Here is a 15,040-nt window from a genome sequence, read left to right as displayed (position 1 = left end):
CGGTTACTTTGTGGTTACACATCGCATTAACTATCCTGTAATACATATTGAGGGCTGGATCCTCCGCTCACAGAGGCTGGCACAGCTCCACAGCAGGACTGTGGTGCACAGAGGGATCAACTCCAGCTTCACTGAGGACATTTACAACAACCGAGGATGTGCCACCACTGGCAACCACTTCTTTTAGTTTTGACAACCCCAGCAGTACTCTTTAGTGCATTACTACAGTATGAACACACAATATACATACATACATACGTGCATTGGCATAGTAACACTTTGTTAAAATGCCCTGAAGAAGAGAAAATGGTCTTCTTTTTAATTACTAAGCCCTTTGAGCGTGGAAAAGTTCAAGGGTTAATCAGCCGTTGTCCTTTCTATCAAAATTACCATCAAAAAGCTACATAATTAACATGGAAAACCACTTACAACAGGAAAACAATTTGCCTATAGAATTTTACAGAACCAGCAATCTGATTATTTTCCCAGGACCCCTCCCATCATAAAAAAACCCAACAACCCTAAAACACTTATCTAGGGGGTAAAATACAGTCACATCACCCAGAACAATAAACCACACACGCAACAGGAATTGTGCCAGAAAACCCATTCAGAAAGATTACTTCTCCCATTCAGAGGGGGCTTCCACCACGCCTGCTCAGTCGCTCTGGCAAGCGGCCAGGCCGTGGGAAAAGCGTGCCTGTTCCGATAAGATACGGACTAACTGTGCTCAGAATTTCCACAGTTCTGCCCTGGAATCCCAATTCCTTCAGGACGTTGTGCAGAGATAGAATTCTTACAAACGTAGGCTTCCTACTGCTAATTTGAGTGTATTAGCTGAGTGTGCTAAAGGAGAGTGTTTGAAGGAAAAACAAAATTGTCAGAAAATGCAATAGAGTGGCTTGGAAGAATCTCACTTTTTCAGAACTGCTCTCAAAACCAGGCTATTTCTCATGAAAGAGAATTTTCAATATGTGGTGCTGAAATTAATTCTTCAGAATGCAGCCTGGGAATTAATAATTTATCCTGCTTTCAGCAGCTTTTCCAGGTAATCCAAATTTGTAATTGTTACATTACTTTAGCTGGGAGATAATGACGGGGAGGACAACTACAGATACCTTCTGTAAGGGTCTCACAGCAGGATTTCACCACATCCCCTCCCATGGTACCTCCTGGCTTTAATGCTTCAGTGCATGTGTGTCCCCTGGGTAAAGCCCACGGGGAGGCAGCTGAGCTCAGCTCTGCCCTGGCCCGTCTTCCCTTTTCCACATCAGGCTTCCCAGAGAGCCCCAGCACCCCAGGGGCCACCTGGGTGCCAGAGGCACAGGTCTGGCAGCCTCGGTGTGCACCAAGCAGGGCCCAGCATCACCTGTGGGACAGGGAAGGGATGAGCTCGTGTGTGTCACCCCTGAGCCCAGCCAGCCTGTGCTGCCCTGCTGGGGCACAGCTCCAGGGAAGGGGCCCGAGGCAGCGGGACACCCCAGGAGCAGTGGCTGGCTGCCCTGCTCAGGCATTCAGGTTCCCCAAAACTCCGCAGGCACAAATTCCAACTCCCAACAAGAAACTCCACTGACCCCTATGCTGAAGCAAGAGGCAGAGAGTCAGTGATATCTTACAGGTTCAAGGACAGCTGAGGGTTTATCACAGGACAGTCCCGCTCTTGTGAAAGGAGCTGCTCGGTGGCCCTCCCCTGTGCTGTCACCTCCTGCCCCCCTCACCCACACCCCTTTCCATCCAAGGGTTTGTTTGCTTGTCCAGGTCACCGCCAGTTCTTCCTCTGTTCCCATCCTTGCTCCCTTGCCTCTCGCCCACGGAGAGCCCAGAGAGCTCATGGCCAGCCCTGTCCCTGCCTCTCACACCTTCTGCTCCCTGCCCTGCTCAGTCCCCCTGTGCCTTTCTCTTCCCGCCATTTCCACATTCCTCGACATCTGGGTTTTCAAGCTGAACTGATAAGGCTGAAATCCTTATAAACCCTTCCTCCATGAATGACACCACAACCTTCCCTTTCCTCAGGCTCACCTTCCTTCATCAGAGGCTCCTTGTTTCTGGTGTAATGACTCCAACAAAAGTATCTTTTTATTCCTTTAACCCACTGCGTTTCCCTGTGCTTTCTCCATCTGTTCCCCACACCCATCACTCCCCGCAACCCATAAACTCGCATATCAAAGAAACAGCCTCTGCTTTAGGCACAGAGAAAACCATCTCTGAGTGAAGCACAGACACGGCTGCTGAGCCCCACTGAGCCCCTATCCCTGCAAGCTGAGAGTTGTGCTCCTGCCAGCCCCCGCAGCTGATGTGCCCCGCCTCTGGATCCGTGCCCTTCCCCAACACTGCAACGGTGCTCTGGAGACAGCAGCTCATTACTCGGGAACGGCATCAAAAGCTGGAGCTGTAAATAAAGGTGTCTGAACCAAGAGGGTAAAAGAAATACACTGTCTCTGTAGGACAGGGGAGTTCAATACAGCAGATGTTATTGCAAGGATTTGTTTCCATTAACTATTTTAATGCTTCCCTCAATGTCCTTTTACACAACTGGGGCAATACACAAGGGCTGCACTAAAATGAGAATTGGTTCTTTGTACTCTCCCCAGTGCCCTTCACCCACCCTTACCAACGTCACTGACTTTTGCTGTTCGTTGGGTGACAAATTAAGCCCTGCACGCCTCAAATAGACGTCTTTCAAAGGCTCTGTTGAAAGCTTTACAGAGCTCTACAGCAAGGCAACCACGTGCCACCCGTGCCAGCCCTCATGCACTGCTTCATGGCCCAGGAGAACTCCATTCATGTCCATTGTGGAATTTCCTAACCTGAATATCCCGCTCGCCTTTGGTTCAAGGGCCAACCGTGTTGCCTTTACTGGGTTTTACTGGGCCATTATTTAAGAAGTTGTTGCTATTCCTGTGCTCAAAACACCTCCTGAGCAAGCAGGAGTGCCCATGCAAGGGAGGGACAATGCTCTGGACTGGGACTGAGTGCCTCAAACTCTACCCAAGCAAACGTGTGAGGTAAACCAGCAGTGAACAGCAGATGGTCAGACCACTGTCGTTCCTTATGTCCCGATTCCTTCTTCAAAAAGTATTCCTAGGAAAGGCAAAGTAAAGACACCTTATGGAAAACCAGCTTTAAAAAGAGTCCCAATAAGAATGAGCTGCAGGCACACATTTTCATGGAAAAGGAAAGCAGATGAACCCAGTATCTGTGTGATGGGACATCCAAGGCTAACAGCAGCAGCCATCAAAATTATAACTAGTCCTGGCTGAAAAACATCATAGTCCTGTCTCCTGGCAGAGGAATAAAACAAGATTTCAAGATGCTTATTTCAATTCAGTTTGGGGCCAAAAAGTTATAAATTCTGACATTTTTGCAAAACAGTATACTCCAAGTGATTTACTTCAATCAAAGCCATAACATAAAACCAAAAGGAAGAATGTTGACTTGATTAAAATTGTTCAGTCGTATTACTCGAAAATGTTGATGAAACCAGTGTGTTCCCACAGAAGATCTAGACATTTTAAATGTGCAACTTCTTCAAATTAAGAGGAGCATTTTATTGGGAGATTCTTTTTCCAGATGGTTTCATTTCAGTGCTGAACCAGAAAGCTTATTCTAGGTAGGCAGAGGTGACAGGAGGCACTCTCCTTCAAAGGTTTCACACAACACAACCTCTCTGTGTGAGGGTTGCCCCAGAGACATGCAGAAGGTGTGCACATGTGGGGGAGATGCCACAGGAGCAACGGCATTCTGTCAAATGCTCACTGAACAAAAAGAGGCAGCCATTGATAAACAAAGAGCAGAAAAGAGAATAAATCCAGTGCACTGCAGGAGAACCCACTGACTTCCACCTTTGAAGATGTACCTGTGATTTCACCAGGTGCAGATCCCTGTGAAGAGGTTTAGATGGAACAGTTCTTTTCTCTGTCCCACCTCTCAGTCCCTCACTAAACTGCCATTTTTGAGGATGACAATAACAGAAACGCTGGCTTGATCTGTATCTTCTACTTTGGAAGAGTGAGCAGGGCCAGATGCCAGCCTGGTGTAACTGGGGGCAGCCCCTGAGCTTGCCCATGAATCCACACCCAAGTTTCAGACACACAAAGAAACAAGCTGGGGGGAAGCCAGTGCAGGGCTGGCACTCGCCACCCGTGCACAGAGCAAGTTCATCAGCCCACAGAGCTGCCATGAACGATTCTCCTGGTTTCCCAGTGCCAGCCAGCTGAAACTGGCCCTCCAGGTTCGACCTGTACACGACCTGGGACCGAACACAGCCCTGCTCTGTGCTGGTGAATCTTTCGGTGATGTTGAATCTCTTCTCAGAGTGGCGAAAGCCCCGCAGAGAGCAGGGCAGTAGGCAGAAGCACATGAGCACACGCATCCCGAAGAGCAGGGGGAATGCATCTCCCCAGTCCGTGCATTTTCACACCTCTCCTAGCCAGAGCTCTGGGCTGCTGCTGCTGCCAGCAGCTCCTCACTGCCTGCGGTCACAGTTTAGACTGCGGGAGGAAGAAGGGAGGGGACGGAAGGAAATAACAATTTAAAAACAATCCCTTTTAAATGCAAGAGAAAATGGAAATTTGTGAGAGTATTTGAATCCTGTATGAAAACCAGGAAAAAACCCCTTAAGCCCAGTAACTCCTGACTAGGCTGTGCCAGCCCGTGGATTAGATCTTCCTTTCACACCCTCTCAATCCGGAAATTTGTGATCTCACCAGGCGCTGGAAGGGCTTGCTGCTGGCAGGGCTTGCTGCTCTCCTCGCAGAGGGAACTGCACTGCTGTTCACCGGGAGGATGAATGGAAAGGGAGAAGCGTTTCCTTCGCTGCTCCTATGCACCATTCAGTGCCCAGGGCCCATCATCTCTGCCTGCTCATTGATGGACTCGGAGCTGAACCCTTCCCATTCGGGGCACCTGCATTGGGCAGAAGGAGCAGAGGGGTAGGATAAACCCCAAGCTAAATCCCAATCACACGAGCTGCTTTTTGTTATCGAAAGTAAAGCGCTCCGGAGTTGTCAACGCTCTGGTTCTTGGCTAAACAAGCCCGTGTTCAGGGGTCATATCTTTTGCAGGCAGTTTTCCTCAGCTTTATTTTCAATAAGAAATCAGTTATCATTAACCCCCTTTTCATGGAAAAGCTTTTAAAAATGGACATTTGGGAGTCTGGAGGATTTTTACTTAATTCAACAGCGAACTCGAGAGCGGGACAAACAAGAAGTGAGCAGGATGGGATCAAAACTCATGCAGTCTCCCAAGAGCCACTCCGATAAGAACTCCCTTCCCAGCAGAAGCGCCCCCGGGCAGAGATGCTCCAGAAGCTTTCCAGGACATTCCCCACGCTCAAATCCAAACAGGAACCTGACACGCTGCAGTAATGGAAAAGCATCACCCGAGGTATTTCAGCTCAAGTAGCCAAGCATTAACAGAAGTGACCAGGCAGCTCTGGGACTTATTCTTCAGAATGTGCAGCGTTTGAAGGCGTTTTTGAAGTCCCGGAGAGTGAAGGCAGCCTTTTTCCAAGGGAATGACAGAGCTGGGGAGGGGAGAATCATGTCTTAGGTCTGGTGTGCCAGTGCTCCCCTTCACCCCAGCCCAGCCCAAAACAACAGGGCAGGTACTTGGATTCCAGAGGAGTGAAATTCTGTGTCATTGGGAGTCGCCGGTGCAGCAGATCCAAAGTGACTCAGTGGGAGCACAGCAGCTGGCGAGGAGCTGGAGAGGAAGGGCTCACATGGGACACAGAGAGCTCAGCACGGCGCTGTGCAGGGACCAGAGCAGCAGGGCTGGGCCCAGTGCTCTGCCAAGGGGTCCCTGACAAACTGACCAGGGCCAGGTTCCTCTCCGGACAATGCACAGGAGGCTCCTGGCAGCTGGGCCGGGGTCACAGCTCTGCTGCAGAAGGAGCCAAACTCTTACACTGCAGTGAAAATAAATGTGTTTGCTATTGAGGCACTTTTTTTTCCTCTTCTTTTTACATCACCAAGTTTCAGGTGACTATATATACTCCTCAAAAACACAATTAAATAATCCAGCTATTTCCACACCAGCCAAAGAAATCTGGGGAAAGATTAAAGCAAACTCAGCAACAGCCACTCAAAAATGTTTCCCAAGGCACAGCCAACAAAAACTTGTCAAAGCTCATAAGTTATGAACTAATTTGCACAGAGAGAGCTCTTTTGGCAGCAGGCAGGTCCCTGAGCTCCACAGCACCTTGAGCAGCCGGACACATGTGGAGACAGCCTCAAGATGGGGCAGCACAGCTCCCAGGAGCCCTGCCCAGGAGCCAGCACCAGCCATGGGCTCTGGGCTCAGGTGAGCACTGTCAGTACTGGAGGCTGCTCTGATCAGTGAAAGAAAGAATTTTTTCTCATTTTTTTCAAGAGCTGCGCTCCTCTCTTCCCTTTCAGGAGGAACAAATCCCTAGTTTCCATGAGTTCCCCATTATTTAGAGATTCACCATTTCCCACCAAAAGTAACTCAAGCACAGCGCACCCCTGCACAATCTCATAACTGTGCCCCTCAAATATATCCTTTCAAGGATTAGATTTCTCTCTCTCTCTCTGCTTCCGTTCTCTAATCTTCCTCCAGGATGCTCCAGCCCCCTGCCCCTTCCCACTGTTCCACAGAGCTCCCATTTGCAGGGCTGCTGCAGCCTCAGGGACAGTGGCATGCAAAACCTGAGATGGCATTCCCACTCCCTCTGTGATCCCCTCTCCCCATTTCTTCTTTCCTCCATGAAAGAACTCTGGTGCTACTTAGAACTCTCTGTAAGCAGCAGATTTAAGCTTTGGGTTTGTTTCTTTTTCTTAATCCAGTCTTCTATTATGCACTTTGAGCCCTGCTGCCCTGAGCAGTGACAGCAACACAGACCTTCTGTTGGGAAAGGTGCTGTTGGTTGGAACATCTGGGCACTCCCTACCTATTTCAGGCAGCTCTTTCGGAGCAGTTCAAACTAAGAATTTCCCCACCCCCATCTAAAATATAAATTAGGCAAAAGAAAGCCTACTATTTCACTGACAGCTTAGCAAGTGGCCTTTCCTGCCCTGTGCGCTGCCATGTGGCAATTTGGAAATAATTAACAACAGTTTTCATACAGGGAAGGCTGAAGGGAGCTGCCAGGCAGCTTTTGACAGCGTACCTGAGAGGCAGCACTGCTCCCAGCCAGAGGAGCAGTGCTTCCTTCCTCCATCGCCTGAGCTTCAGCCTCAGGACTGAAGAACTGGATTTGAGACTCCGGAGTAACTCACAGGGGTTTGCTTCAGCCTGTCAACTAATTCCAAACCAGTGTCAAAACAAAATGTCAATACAGTAAGTTTGTAGCAATTTTTCAGTAATTGCGTCCTGACTTTGTGTCACTATCATGATTAATGGTGAAAGTCTCGCCGTTGGTGTGAAGAGAGGAACACGTACAGTAGTGAACATTTTATAGTATCCTGCTAACTTGGTTCCCAGTTTCTCCACGACAGCTCTGTCCATGTATCTCTTCTGACCCACACCACACACAGCTGCTGCCTACAGTCAGGATTTCTCCAGAAGGAGATTGTGAATCTTAACACACGCCACTCAAAAGGCACAGTGGTTTCTCACAATGTAGCAGTCCCACAAGGACCCAAGATCAAACTCTTTTGCTCCGTGACTCAACAGCATCCAGATCTGTCCCTCAAGAGAATAAATGTGCTCTCAGCAACCAATTGTAGCAACAAACCAATTCCTTTAGCCAAGCTCTGCTCCACAGCTGAGAAAATACATCTTGTGCTGCCCCAGCTGCACAGGCACCTAGCGAGGCTGTGTGACAGCAGGTGAACTCTGCACACCCACTCCTGCCTGTGCTCTGCCCCAACATAAACAACAGGACACCCCTGTCTTGGTTTCACAGACAGACAGCATTCTCTGTGCTATTCCTCAGGGGAAATGCTGGGGGGAAACTGGAGAAGGAAGACTCTTAACTTCCTGTAGCTAAAATGCTGGCTCGAAGTTATCCATCACTTGGGCTATCACTTCTTTCAGGTTTCTGAGGCATCACTGCTCTCATTTTCACCTCCATCTCTCACTTCAAGGGAATATTTGTCTTGAGTCACTGGGATTGCATTTTCTTGGTTACAGTAAGTGTTCCCAGAATTTGTCATTTACAAAATTTTCAGCCCACCATGCAGTCCTGAGCACATTATTACTGCTGGCATAATCCCAGTCCTGCTCTTGACTGTGACCCTGAGAGTTTGCTGTGCTCTAATCCGGGCAGAGTGAGAGGAAGGAACAAGAAGGAGCAGTGCAAGAAGAAACAACTGTCCTGACCACTCCTTCTGCCTCTAAGACCTACCTGAGGTAAGCCTGAACAAAAATCTTTGAGCTTCACTGCAGGGCAGGCTGCACAGAACCTCTCCTGCCAGAGCCAGTCTGTGCCTGAACCTGAACAGCAGATCCATGGACACGTCCATGGTGTGGGATGCATCTCCCAACAGGAAAAGGAACCAGGATCACGAACAGTCATCTCCTTTGCTCTGCTGCTGCTCAGCCTCTCTTCCTCATACCCAGCCCTAGGGTTTTCTACAAGCCATGAAGGAGACAGGATTTAAAAACCAGCTCCAAAAAAACAGGCTGGGTTAAGGATCCAGCCTTGCAACTCTGCACTGAAAAATGCCCAGTTAATTAATCTGGTTGAGCATCTGCCCATGTATCCTTGGTCTGAAGAAAAGGAACTCAGATTTGTTTCAGCACGCATGCATGTACCTTCTCTCCCTCCATGGAGTGCAGACAAGAGCATATCTGGAGTATGGACTGGATGTACCACAAGGCATATTACCAATTATAAATTAATAAAATCCAGAAAAAGCAGCAGTGATCATTCCTTGGGAACAGTTTCCTCTCATATGATGACAAAAGAAAGCCTGTATCAGGGGTATTATATATACTAATTAAATTCTTTAGCTAAAGCAAAAAATTATTATTTTAATGGAGGAAAAACTAGAACACTTGGTTAAAATGTTCTCATAGAAATGTTAATTACCACAGGCATTAAACAAATGGAAATCAAAGCCTACCATTTGTTGAGCACTTTGAACAGTTTTAATGCAAAAAATGTGCTGGAAAGAAACCTTCAATTTTTCCTCATGAATGAAAGTAAATCCCTGTAAATGAAGCTGCATCTATCATGCTGCTAATCAGTCAGCAGCCACAGATGTAATCCATCAATCCAAAGTGTTCCTGCACAAACTTTCCATAAAAGATAATGGAATTAATTTGGTTTGCTGGATACCAAACTGAAAAGGAAAGGAGCCTGCTCTGCTATTCCAGCTCAGAGCCCATCGTGCAGAGACAACGACAGTGCCAGGTGGAGCTAACACAAGCCCCACTTGCACCACCTCCCACCCTCCACCTCGGGTTTATCCTTCATAGACACCCAAAGGCTGTAAAGAATTGCCCAGGAGTGCAGAGTTGCTGCCTGACTCCCCGGTTTGGAATCTGAACTGTGCTGTGCCTCACTGGGGGCCACGAGTCCTCAGGGTGATGGCACAGGGCAGGGTCCCACGCCCCCAGCACACACACACACACTGCCTGCGGCCTTCTCCAGCCGCTGTGCCTGCCCCTGATGCTGCCCTGCTGGCTCAGGGAGATGCTGAGCTCCTGCAGCCTGGGGATGTGCCAGAGGGGATCAGATGGAGAGCAGTGGGAGCCCTATTTATCCTTCAGGAGATGCCAAGGCCAGGAATGCCACCCCACTCACTGCAGACTGGAATCCAGAGATGCGTTCCAGAGGAGGTATCACAGCACATGTCTGGTTCACTTCTTCAGTGGTAAGACCTGTTCTCTTACAGGCAGTAAATTTATCTAGAACCAAGCAGAAGTAGTTTTGAAGCTATTTAGAGGCCATTATAAAATGAAGTGGGTGGTTGCTACAAGCAAAATATCTAGTATTAATTCTTGCTGAAGATTTTCAACACAGATAAAGAAACATGTAAATACACACATTTCTGGCAATCCCTGGCATCCTTTTGCTGTCTAAGGAAGGTGAACAACACTTCTGCCTGCAGTAGATCTGGAATCCTGGATCTTGACTTCCTTCCTTTGGTATGGACCAGATCCATATTGTCCAAGGGGTAACCTTAATTTGCAGAATAATTTCCTGGAGACAAGAGCACTGTTTTTTCTGTTTCTGTGCAGAACCCCAAGCTGGCATACCCAGTGATAGTTTGCTGAGTGTCCAAATGCACTGAGACAGCTTCTGCCCTCAGATGCACGCGTGCAGTTCTTGTGTTCATAACAATTTGTGGTTCTGTACCATATTCACTCTACAAACCAGAACGAGATTAGAAAAGCAACTCTTGTTTATTTTGTAAATTATACATTACATTTTCTAATACCACAGAAAGTTACTGTGATCTGCTGGGTAAATGCGCAACCCATACTCTTGAATGTTTTAAGTTACTGATCATCACCAAATGCAACTAAACCCATGACCACTTGCAACTACAGGTGGAACATTCAAAACAGAAATCCCAGCAATCCAGATGATACTGCATTAACAGAAAATGTTGACTGAGTAATTTTATATGTTACCTTATAGACATGCACATAATTTAAACAAAAATACTTCTTTTCCTTTAACATCATCTTGGTTTTGTTGAACACACTGACCAAACAGTAAATTCAATCTGATTTTTGTCACAGCAAACAATACACCACCTAAAGTGGTCTCTTGACTGGTATGGACAACTTGTTTGGTGTTGGCACATTAAAATACGTATTTATGTTTTGGTCAATGATCTTCTGGAAGGGAAGGAAACTACTTTATTTTCCAGCTGAGGAAATCCTGTAAGCGTAAAGGTAATTAATACAAGGGAAAATAAATAATTAGTACAACAGAAGAAGAAGGAGATTGTAGTCCCTCCTTCCACATTAGCTACGCACAGTCCAGCCCATGACTGAGAAGGAAAATTAAGATGGAAAGTTACTAACATGAGAGATGAAATAAAGTCTCCCAAGAGCACAGAACATTTGGTATTTAAAACAATACAAGTGAAAGAAAAACCCCACGGAGGAAAGCAAAGGCAGTGCAATGGGAGGTATTTCCAGTCTCCCCTCCCTCCCCTGGCAGCGCTCCCAGGAGCACTGCCCTGAGCCCGGCTGAGCAGCAAGGGGCACCTGCAGAGAGCCTTCCTGGGGCATGGCCCTGCCTCACCCCGCCGTGACTGAGACACGCTGGCAGCCCAGCCAGACGTGCACTCCCAGCTGACTGAGCTGCAGGCTGGGACAGGCAAGGTTTTCCCTGGATTTCAGTAATATAAAGTACATGGAATTTGTAGGCTCCGTTCTAAAAGCGAGTGGCTGACACCACGGTCTTGGGGATCCAAACGACAAAGAGCAGGAACAGAACAAAGAGGTCTGTGAGTTTAAATTCTCAGAAGATCACAGGTGCAGTTTAACATCAGTTTTCTAGACGTCACCTCGCTGATGAGATTCTCTACAATCAGTGGAGGGGTGGGTAAGACTTCAGAGGGCCATTAATATCCCTTATAAACTGTTTGGGATTGATGGATTGTCCCTTTGCTGTGTGCTTTACCAGAGAATTCCAGACTGGTTTGGGCTGGAAAGGACCTTAAAAATCATCCAGAGCCTCCCTTTGCCATGGGCAGGGACACCTTCCTCTATCCCAGGCTGCTCCAAGCCCCATCCAGCCTGGCCTCTGACACTTCCAGGGATGGGAAGTCCACAACAATGCACCACACAGAGACTTTACATGATTAATTACCTTACTTTGGGGTAGATAAAGATGAAGAGCCTGTGATTTTCCACTGTGCAAAGAACTCTATGGGCAATATAAACAAAATTTATAGAATTGTAAGAAGCACAAACAAACTGGTGCTTCCTTCACCAAATGTGGACCACAGTAGCGGCCAGGGAGGAGAAAGCAATCATTCCCTTGGAGGTCAACTGGAAGAATCCCATCAGAATCCTGAAAAAAATGGATTGGATGGATTCTATCAATCTAGCAGTTCCTGATCATCCATAAAAATGGAGAAGGAAAGTGGTGCAACTTCTCACAATTCTGCCAAGCCTCTGCTTCACTTACAAGACAAACTTCTATGAAGGGTGCAAGATGTGCATCCTGATGGAGATGTTCCTCTCAGTAACGTGGGGGTGGCCACATTATACATGGGCACGGTAAGGACTGTCAGGATCTGGGTTTTCATTGTTTCCATGCTCTTCTCAGAGAGCCAAAGCTCTATAAATCAATCAAGACAGGTCTTCAATGTGTGGAGGCACGATGAAGCCATCGGCCATCTACCCAATTATAGATGTAATGCACTCTTGCTGTACACAGGCCACTGTCAGTACATGCTGACCACCTCACATACTGACCACTGCCTCCTGAGGCCTGATAAATGTGATTTCCTCCTTGGGATGTTTCATCAAATGTTCACCTTTAAAATAATATTAAGCAGTACCTTTCCACATTACCTTCCAATCTGTACTGCCACCTCAGCCTAGAGGTATTGTTTTTCCTTCAGTAGAAGATTTTGAGTTGTTTGACTTTATCTTGTTTACTTTACACAAATGCTATTCCTTTCTTACAGATAGATATGATCTGTTGAAGACCTGGAACATTTTATCCCATAGCAAAACTCATTCAAAAGTACCATCTGTTCTTCCTGCAGGGGCACAGTAATGCCAGAAACTGTTTAATGTTCCATAAATTAAGACCATATAATGGATAGCTCATTGTTAAAGTTAAGCAAGGAACTGTTTGGAACCTGATGACAGACATTTTGCTGGGGTTTTGCCTTAAAAATAGTATCCAATGTATTATTTTTGGTTTGCTTTAAAAACGTCACATTTGACATTAAACAGCAAAGGTGGGTCACAATGAAACCTTAACGTCTGGCTTTATCCCCACCTCCAGCAGGATCCTTTGTAATAATTTCAGGGAGAGGGAGGCTCGGAATGGGCCACTGGGTTGTAACAAACTCACTGCAACACCAAATTCTGTTCTCCTTTCCCCCCGCGTGTGTCTGTTGTATCTGCAGCATACACTTCCTAAGAGAACAGAATTCAATCTTCAAGTTTAAGAGCCATTAAAGCATGTCTTATTTTATAGATGTTACACTTTCTACACTCACACACAGCTCCACGCTCTGCCTTTCACTTACTGGAAAGGAACCCCAGCCAGAAATGAACTGCCATTTGCTATTCCTTTCTACAGCCCAAAGCTGAGACATTGAATCAATAAAAACGCTGGACATAAAGCCCTGCTATGTGTTTGTATCATCTGAGTCAACACTAAAACAGCCTTCACTTGCCATTCATACGAGAAAACCACAGAATAAAGAGGAGGGAAAAAAGAGATCTACAGCAAAAATCCCAAAACACGCACAAAAGATACCAATAGTGCTTAATTGGAAGAAAATGGCACTGTGGAATCGCGCCCCAAGAGTGGGACACAGTGGCCCCGTGCCCGGGATCTGCCGGGGCCAGGCAGCCCCTGGCGCTGTCACCCGCAGGCTGTGGGAGCTGGGCTCCAGCACATCCATGCAACTCCCGCTCCTTGGAGCAGGAACCCAGCCCGGACCATCCCTGGGACACAAACCAGCACACGGCACTCGCACGCTGCCAGGGGTAGCGGCAGTCAGCTCAGAACTCCGCTATTCCAGCCCAGAAAGTCGTCCTTTCAGACCCTGTTCCTAAGTGAATATAATTGCTACCATCTCTTTGGGAAGCTCTCACACTGCTATAATAAAACCCGCAGAAGCAAAGCACTTCTAGCCCAGCCATTCCTAATCCCAGAGACAATGCCTATATTTTTCCATCACATCAGATCCTGGATGGTGGGGGAAGGGCAGGAGTGTGAGGAGACGGGGAAATGCAACTTGAGAAGGGGTAAGTGTGTCAAAATCTAAATTACTGGGAGATATTTTGCAGCACAATCCTCCTTTATGCCTGTGCAGTTCGGTTCATATGGCTCACATTCAGCCTGTCACAGTGAATCATTGCTACTCCTTGACTTACATTAACAAAAACAAACCTAACTTTCGGTCCAGCCTGTGAGGTAAAACTTTGAATTCCCAGTCAAAAGGCCAGAAGTGGCATTAAAAATAATTGTTTTTGTAAGAAGCTCACTTTGAGGAGGAAACAGAAAAAAAGCCCGTGAAGATCTGACTAATAGCACAAACACATGTGTTGCTTATGGAGCATTTTGCAAAAAAAGCAAAAAGCTTTGTCCACGAGCAGCAAAGACCCAGCTTTAGCAGCCTTAACTAACAAAGCAAACCCGCCCCTCTCTACTTAAGTCTTTACACTGCATCAAATTGGAGATATTTAACAACAGCTTTAGAGCCCAAAGAACAGTTAAAAAGTAAATCTGGAAAACAAAGTACAAAAATCAAAGTGAAACCCAGCCAGATAAAATCTTTGCAACTAGCAGAACACAAGGCACGAAGCAAAGCCAGCACTCAAACAAAGTTATTTTACGCTTCTCCCAGCAAATTTGCAACAAATGTCCAGTTAGGAAAGATTTCTGCTGACCTGTGTATGAGCAGCAATGCAGATGTGGCGAGTTCCCCTGTCACCTTTTGTTCCCAGCCATGTCAGCTGTGCTCTGCTCCAAGTGCTGCTCACACTCCCAAATCCCCTTTTCCAGCTCTATCTGAGGAACTGCCCAGATTTTGTAGTGTAATCTGAGCAGGGAAGTACCATGTGCCTATGATATGGTTAATTCACTTTTTACCCCCTGCAATGCTTAAGGAAGCTGCTTCACATTTCAAAGCTGAGCCTAGGGCTGCCTGACCCAGGTACAGCCAGGGCAGCGCTGGGGCTGCCTCCTCCACCCCAATGGGGCCCTAAAATAGCTCATTTCCCCCTACCAGACCCCAGGGGGGATTCGGGGGGCTGCTGAGACCCTTGTCTCCTTTCCCCTGGGTGCCTGGTGCAGAGGGGACCGCAGCCCCAACACAGAGGGGCCAGCTCTCCTTGCTGAGGGCCACCACCATCCCCATGGCCAAAGCCAAGGCTCTTCACCGAGACAGCTCTGGTGAGGCCCCTCAAGACCCAGCAAAGC

General features: G+C 47.3%; 1 protein-coding gene across 4 annotated transcripts in view; it reads right to left on the bottom strand.

The window, feature by feature from the left end:
- FBLN2 (fibulin 2) overlaps nt 1–15,040 on the bottom strand; it is a 96,151-nt gene that overhangs the window by 69,569 nt on the left and 11,542 nt on the right. Inside the window, exon 1 of one of the 4 annotated variants that reach the window (XM_048315912.1) lies at nt 14,509–14,620. The exons of the other annotated variants lie outside the window; for them this stretch is intronic. The gene's annotated coding sequence lies outside the window, so the exon portion shown is untranslated. Of the gene's footprint in view, nt 1–14,508; nt 14,621–15,040 lie in introns of those variants that run through there. 4 annotated transcript variants of the gene reach the window in all.

Source organism: Corvus hawaiiensis, chromosome 11 (assembly GCF_020740725.1).
Source record: "Corvus hawaiiensis isolate bCorHaw1 chromosome 11, bCorHaw1.pri.cur, whole genome shotgun sequence".
Taxonomy (NCBI): Eukaryota; Metazoa; Chordata; class Aves; order Passeriformes; family Corvidae; genus Corvus; species Corvus hawaiiensis.
This window is presented reverse-complemented; position numbering and strand designations above follow the sequence as displayed.